Genomic DNA, 8,196 nt, shown 5'->3' on the forward strand with positions numbered 1-8,196 from the left:
ACCTTAACCCTCCTGTTATCCTCAAATGTACATCTGGTATCAAGAATAACAGGAGGGTCAATTAGCTGATGCTCCACCCACCCAGCACACTAAGTGACACAAATCAAACACACCTGCTGCCATGTTACTTCACCAACAGGTGCATGCTGGTTGTGGCTAACATGCTAAATGCTAACATGCTGATGGATGATCCTCCACTTCAGGTTCAGACAGGTGAGTTCAACAACACGCTCTCTGGGATGGATGGTACTGTTCAGAGGAAGGTTGCTAGGAAACGTAGACATGTTGTCGGTCATTTTAGTTTAACTGTCTGAGTTTGGTCTCTGTTCTGTTTTCTGCTGCAGAGTGTTTCTGAAATGTATTAACTGTGGACCCTCTGTGGTGTGATGTTGTGTGTGTGTGTGTGTGTGTGTGTGTGTGTGTGTGTGTGTGTGTGTGTGTGTGTGTGTGTGTGTGTGTGTGTGTGTGTGTGTGTGTGTGTGTGTGTGTGTGTGTGTGTTTTGAGTCAACAACTTGTGCATAATGATGTCCCCACCTTACCTAATGCTTTAGTTGATGTGTTCATGTATGAGGTCATGAGTGAAAGGCTATGAACTCATGTCAATTCCTCATGATTCATAAGATATAAAGGAAGGAAGTAATGCACAAATCATTAATTAATTCATGCATGAATTCATAATTCATGTACCCTTACCGTAAAGTGTTACCATAACTTTAGTTCAAGCCTGTGGCAGCAGTTCCAAATCATTCGTTTAGTGCCATGCAATCACAAATATCTTTTTTTACAAAGTTTTTCACAAGTTCAGTGGGTGTATTTTCCAAAAGAATGCTTTAATTCTGAAAAATAAAGTTGGTCCCACACTCAATGTCTTTTAATGGCCTATTATTTCTTAGATATGTAGACTACGCACCAAGAAAATGAATATAAACTGAGATACCCCATTATGTTGTGAGCAGTAGACCTACGTGTGCTGTTGGCAAACTTGTGTCTAATCTGTCTGTGTCATGTCTGACCTGGGCTGGCACATGTTCACGTTAAAAAGCGTGCACGAGCACTATGGTCACGCACACAAAGTGTCCCGGTTTTAGTTCCGGGAAATCTGGTCACCCGAGCGTTGACATGTTAAAGCACTTTATTTTGTCCCCTAAACGTTACTGTGATATAGTGACAGTTGAATTAAAAAATACATAAATTAAAGACTGAGCCAACAGAGTGAACTGTGAGCTGAACTGAGCATGTGTAAAGAAATAGAAGGAGCTGTGCTGCCACCTGCTGGCTGTCTGACTCAACTGATATGATGCTTTCATCCAAAGAGAGTTTGACAATGTTTGTCTCATTCACACTATGAAGCTAACATGATGCATTCAGGGTAGAATAGATTGTAGAAGTACGCAAACACAGCTACAGAGGCCTGTACTACGAATCAAGATCAACATGCCCTGAATTTCTTTCAGTTACCCGGCTTCACCTAACAACTGCTGTCCCGCATAAGCTGTGTCACGACGGTGGTTATCAACTAGTTCAATCAGGGTTTCCCAATCCAGCGGCGCACGTTCACATAAAAGCGGTGGTGTTTGCACCGTATGTCCAATCACAAACATGGACAAAAGTATGAGAGCCGCCTATTTTACACAAGATGAACGACACTAATCTTACAAAAATACGAGGAATACAAACTGCTGACAGAGCTGGCAGAAAATAGCAGACGCTGTAAATGCATAAGTTATATAACTTATAGATATCACTGCCCCAGGTGCAAGATGTGACCATAATTACACTTGTGCATTCCATAACGTTAAACTTTTGTTACTGTATTATTTCAGTTGCAACCCTGGCAGTGGCAAAAGATCGTGGGAGCAAATAAAAAATAAATATAAAAACATAATTCATAAGTAGCAGTAGGCAATACTTTACATATTTTAAGGCCAACAAGTACAAGGCTGAATTGCCCGAGTCAGTCCCTTTTGTAGGATATTGGTATACAAAGGGCCTATGGAACAATGAAATTGCTTGCAGCCAACAGGAAGGAAAATGAGGCGAAGAAGACTGGAGGCACCCCTCCTCCACAGGACTTCACTCCTGCTGAGGAGCTGGCCCTCTCCAGCAATCAGGGTCCCCCCCTGATGGAAGGAGTAGAAGGGGGCATTTCTTCAGACCCTGGTGGCAACAGCTTGGAAACCCAGGCATATGTACAGGGTATGTTTCAAGTAATCTATGTCAGTGGTTCCCAACCTGGGGTCCGGGGACCCCTCAGGGGGGCAGCAAAGATCACAGGGGGTGCGCAAGTCTTTATCTGGTTTGAGGTTGAGGTAAAAAAAATAATATTTGCACGTTAAACAAATTATGATAATAACCTAGAATATATAATGTATACAAAAGTCTGTATAAAACACTATGTATTTTTGTTCTCATTTAATATTGTAGGCAGGCTACTTAGTAGGCCAAACCTCCGGGACCTCTTAACCTGGGACCCTGCTGTCATCAGGTCAGCAGCTAGCTGCTAGCATCCTCGTTTTTCCTGCCGCCACGGCATCACTATTTTATGAATGAAACATAGTGGAGAAAGGTAAAAGTGCTGATAACTCCTCTGTATCAAAAAAGAAAGTAAGGCTCTATCTCGAGAGTTACCTCAACTTCGGTTTCGGAGGGGGGGCTCAGCTTTTCTTAGACATAAGTAGGGGGGGCGCCAAGGAAAAAAGGTTGGGAACCACTGATCTATGTGACCATGTTCATTCAACAATTATTTATGAATATTGTAGGAGTGAAATGTATTACTGTTCTCTGCAGTGACAGGAGATACAGTGGTGTTGCTGCCACCACCCACTGTCGTCCCACTGTGCCATACAGAGGTAACAGTGAAACTAGTACATACACCAGTATGTTTGCCATATGTGGTTGCTGAGCATGGATCAAATATGCCATTTACTTTCTCAGGTGGAGGTCCTAGATGATCAGGACACTGTGTCTGCCTGCTCAGAGAGCGCTATGGGGGTACACTTTTGAGTTTGTTTTACCACTTGCAACACGGATGGTGAGAGTGTGTGAATGTGTGGCTGTGATTGAAGTGTCTGTAATGACTTGCTAATGGTGGTGGTCTGAACATGAGTCACAAGTCCTTAAAGTGCTCATTTCAAATATGAGTCAATTGATTAAATTGCTATGGTGTTAAACTCCGCAGAAGGAGGAACTTCTTCCCCCCCCCACCCTGAGCCTAGGGCCTCCACTTCAAGGCCCAGACAAAGACACGTGGTAAGCAATGGACCTTGAAACACAGTAGTCAAATGGACACCTTCAACTTTTTCCAAGTGTGCCTTGCAAAGGGACAATGTTCTTTATTTGTTTCAGGTTGGAGCAGACAATGTGAGGGCTCTATATAAGAGAACTCTGGAGCTCGACATCGAGTACAAGAGGCTTTTAATTAAAAAAACAAGGCTGGAGATCGAAAAACTTGAATATGAGAAGAAGGTAGTACATGACTGAATGTATGAATGACTAAACTTACAGTTACACTGACATTGTTTTTCTGTGTTCCTAGGAAAGACAGAACACATGAAGATGTAATTACTTTTTTCTACGTTTTGGTGTTGTTCCAATTTTTTTGTGGCTTTTCCCAAAGATTTTTCGTTGTGCCTTTGAGTCTTTTGTTGGGGTTTTCACCATTTTTTTTCTTTCAATGTCCTATTTGTTTTTTGAAACTGCTACATAAGTGAATAAAACATCCAAATTCAATGAAAGTAGTGAAATGATCATTAATTTAACTTGTGAAGAGCATTGTAGGGAAACATCCACGTTGCTTTTTTTTGGTTTACAATTTTTTGGTTGTAAGAAACCCAAATATCTGATATTGAAATGATTTAAAAATGGATCAAATCGACCCGAGGACAACAGAATGGGTTAAGGGGAGACACCCCCGTGAATAGGGATAATATATCAACATGAAACCTCCCCAGTTGATAACTAATAAGTCAAATATTGTTTGTATTACTAGTTTCCTGTAAATGTATGTGTAAATGAGCAAATTATGTACTCAGTTGTAAAATATGATTTAATTTGCATACATTTCCAGAACGTAAATCAGAACATTGGTTTAAGACGGAATATTTTTAGTCAAGTGTGATGGGGTCTACCACATCTGGGGGTTGCTGGCTGACAGGTGGGGATCTCTCCTTCCTTATCGAGGCCACATTGTGGAGCACGACACAGGCTGTCACTATTTGACGAGCCCAGTCTGGAGCCACTCGAAGGCCACACAGGCAGTTAAAGCGGGCTTTAAGGATGCCAAAAGTCATCTCTATCCTGACCCTTGTTCTGGTAAGGGCCACATTAAAGGCATTCTGTGGCCCTGTGTTTGGGTCAGGATAGGGGGTCATCAAAAAGGGCTGATAGGCCCCTACCAGCAATCCACTGAAGAGCCCTGAAGATGAAAATTAATATTAGCATAATCAGTATTACAAAATGCAATACAAAATGTTACTTTCAATTGCCATACCTTGCTTGAATCTGTGGCACAGTGCAGACTCCCTAAAGATCCGGGAGTCATGGACTGACCCAGGCCACTTTGCCTCAGTGCTGGTGACCAAGCATTGATGGTCACAAGTCATCTGCACAAGCATCTTGTTTTAAAAATCCATCCACATAACAGCATTAACGTGAGGGAAACATCAATGTGCATCAGAAGGACTCCTCCTTTACCAGTATGACCAAACATGTGTAGCCTATCCTTTATGCTTTACCTGAACGTTGATGCTGTGGAATGACTCACAATTAATGAAATCAACTTCATTCTCCCCCAGCGATGCAGAAATGGGATATGGTTGCAATCTATGGCACCAATCACCCTCGGGAAGCCTAAGGAGTATGATGAATTTCATATGCAACAGTGAACATCATGGGGCCTAGATTATTTATAAATGAAGTTTCAATTTAAGTTATTATGTACCTGCTATTTCATGAAAGCCCTCTTTGATGGACTGCGTGGGAACACAACAAATGTATTCAGTTGTGCTGTTAAAGCAAGCACCACCTTGCGGATTGCGCGGCAGACCGTGTTCTTACTCAGGTTCTCCACATCACACACTACACATAAAAGTACCCGTAGCAAAATAACGCAACGCTATGCGTACAGTCTGTGTACATTGGCAACATTCGGCTCAAGAAGCTGCCAAAGATACGTAATTCCCTCTGCTGAGAATCTATATCTTTCATAAAGATACTCATCAGGGAATGCCAAAGGGTTTTGTCGGTCTCTAAATGTTCTGGCTCTTCTGAGTGCACCTCTCACTATCCACGCACCAAGCTCCACCGGATCTTCTAAGAACGCTGACGCCGTTATCATCAAGAATAAATGGGTCAGTAGGCGGTGCTTTTACACCAGTTGATCTCTAATCTCCAACATAACCTGCTCCCGGCCAGGTTAGGTGTTCAGCATAAGTTACCACGGCAATTAAACCCGGTAACAAGTGATCCACCGTTGTGATATACAAAACCCTGGGTTGAACCTGAAGTTACCTCGTTAACTCAAATCTTGCTTCGTAGTCCAGGCCTCTGTAGGATTTGGATTTGTTGCAGTGCCCCTGTTTTCTACCATTAAGTGAAGGAGGAAGTTATCACATCTATTTCTTTTTTATCTTTCTTTTATTTTGAACAAAAAATATAACTAAAATTCAATATAAAAATACAAGAAGTGTGTTGCAACATACAAAAGAAAAAAAAATTATAACAACTTACAAACAAGAAACGGGACGAAGCAGACTTATTTTTCCCACCTATTATTATTATTATTATTATTATTATTATTATTATTATTATTATCATTCAGCTCTAAATAGTTCCTCTATAGATTATGTATTTTATTATATATCTTTTGACAAGTAAAGACATAAAAAGTGATTTATTCTCTGGATGCATTTGCATCATTTCTCTTTGAGCATTAAGATTTACAGTAATGTAGAAAATGTTTTAAAGCCTGAAAATCAGTCGGTGTTCTGAAGCTGCACAGCATTGTGGGAGTGTTTTTATTTGGATCACTGAGCATGCTCAGTGTGGAGCTGTTGGAGACAAATCATCAACACCAGACTGGTAGAGAGAGAGAGATTAATTGTTGAGTGTGTGTAAGGTCAGTGATTCAGAGTGTTTCCTGTGAGGACAGTGGAGATGCAGTACTGACAGAACACCACCAGGTGGCAGACCAGACCAGTCTCAACACAAGGTGGGGGGGGTCTGAGGTTGGTCAGAGCAGTTCTAACACCCATTTCCTCTGTGGAGGGTGGTGTAGCAGCCGCGTGGTTTCTCCTCCTGCAGTTAGCAGCTCAGTTAGTCTCTTGTTAGTTTATAATCACAGAGATGAATGTTGTTGATGAAATATTGTTAATAAAGATTATTTCCATACATATCATAAGATAGGAGTTATGATATCCCTAAAGTTACAGACTTTGTCTTTGTATCTAAAATCAGTTTATTGTCATAAACACACATGTATCAGCTGTTTGTTGGATCTGCAGATAGAAACAGCTGATCATCACCAGTCACAATGACCACACACACACACACACACACACACACACACACACACACACACACACACGTGTTGCATCGTATTCATGTTCTTTTACATTCAGGTGTGGATCGTTGCTTATTTTTCATCTCAACATTTAGTTTTTCGTTTATCTTCACTTCATGTTGTGGTTTAGTGCCTTCTTTTGAAACTTAATTTAAAAATGAATTCATCTGCTTTAATGGAAAAACAAAGAGACCTTTTCTCAAACTGTGTGAAGAGGAAACCACAACACTGGGCCACAGTCACAGAGGAAGGAGGAGGGTTTACTTGAAAGGGAGGAATCTGGAGGAGTCAAGGAGGCCATTTAAGGGTGATGAGATGTACCTTGAGAGACTGGTACACATGCAGACAGGACTTTTGACCACGGTACCATGCTATGTTTTGTTGCTCTTTTTCGAGTGAAGTGGAGGAAAAGACAGTGGACTTCTCTACTCTCAAACGTTGCATCAGGCCTGCAACATGTTTTGTTATTTTAATGTATGTGTGTGTGTGTGTGTGTGTGTGTGTGTGTGTGTGTGTGTGTCTACATTGAGGGGTGGCAGTAGCTCAGTCTGTAGGGAGTTGGGAATCGTAGGGTTGCTGGTTCAAGTCCCCTCATGGACCAAAGTACAGTGCTCTTGAGCAAGGCACTTAACCCCCAACTGCTCGGGGCGCCTGTCCACCGTCAGGCTGCAGCCCCCTCACTCGGACTTCGCTCCATTTGTGTGTATTTCAGGCCTGTGTGTGAAAACGTAATTTCCCTTGCAGGATTAATAAAGTATAAATGATTATTATTACATTTGTCATTAAGTAAACTACGCCTAATAATAGTGGTTACAGATGGTTTAAGGTGGTTAAAGGAACTCAAGATATTTAAAAGTGTAAATAAGTAGAAGAAAAATAGTACAATAGTAATTGTAAATTAAATTAACTGATTCAACGAACGATATGGTAGGTGGGCTACAAATATTTAAACATGCTAAATGCATAACCTAACATTTAACTATTCCAAGAAAAACAGCTCCTTCATTCACACTTTCATAAATCCAGTCTCATTATCAAAAGAAACTGATATTTAGGGCTGCAACAACGAATCGATAAAGTCGATAAAATTCGATTATTAAAAAAGTTGGCAACAAATTTCATTATCGATTCGTTGTGTCGCGCGACACGCCACTCAGTCGCGGAGATAAAAGCAATTGAGTTGAGTGCCGTGCGGAGCGGTGCGGAGTGAAAGAAAAGAAAAAGAGCAGAGCGGGGGTAGAGGAAATACGGAGAGAGACCGGAGAGACCCTTAACGTTGTTCTGAAACACATGGCGGAGGCAGAGAAATCAGTACGACCTAAGTCATCCAAGGTGTGGGAGCATTTCACACTAGAGTTTAGATTCTTGGGCCGTTATTTTCCACCACATCCTCGGGCCGGGTCAGGCCCCATGATCAAGCAATTCTTTTTTTTTTTTTTTATCCATTACCTTATTATCCTTTTTGGGTGGGGAGATAGCTATGCCATAATCAGAAATATTATAAATATATATATATATATATATATATATATATATATATATATATAGGCTATATAAAAGTAACAAATGTGTACAAAAGTTAGGCTGCAGTTACAAAATGCAGCACTTCATTCGCGGAGTCTCCTCCTCTCGCACG

The 8,196-nt window shown here is 41.1% G+C and overlaps 2 protein-coding genes and 1 long non-coding RNA gene across 3 annotated transcripts in view; 1 reads left to right on the top strand and 2 right to left on the bottom strand.

The window, feature by feature from the left end:
- Positions 1–8,196, bottom strand: part of LOC116064544 (zinc finger protein 239-like) — an 893,026-nt gene that overhangs the window by 732,220 nt on the left and 152,610 nt on the right. The window lies entirely within an intron of this gene.
- The window catches only part of LOC116034141 (hemicentin-1-like), a 1,482,957-nt gene that overhangs the window by 169,386 nt on the left and 1,305,375 nt on the right, over positions 1–8,196 (bottom strand). The gene's annotated exons all lie outside the window — the stretch shown is intronic.
- LOC118493582 lies at positions 3,209–3,605 on the top strand. Its single transcript, XR_004895527.1, has 3 exons — positions 3,209–3,250; positions 3,347–3,466; positions 3,537–3,605. It is a non-coding gene; the product is annotated as an uncharacterized LOC118493582 (long non-coding RNA).

This window comes from Sander lucioperca, chromosome 17 (genome assembly GCF_008315115.2).
Source record: "Sander lucioperca isolate FBNREF2018 chromosome 17, SLUC_FBN_1.2, whole genome shotgun sequence".
Taxonomy (NCBI): Eukaryota; Metazoa; Chordata; class Actinopteri; order Perciformes; family Percidae; genus Sander; species Sander lucioperca.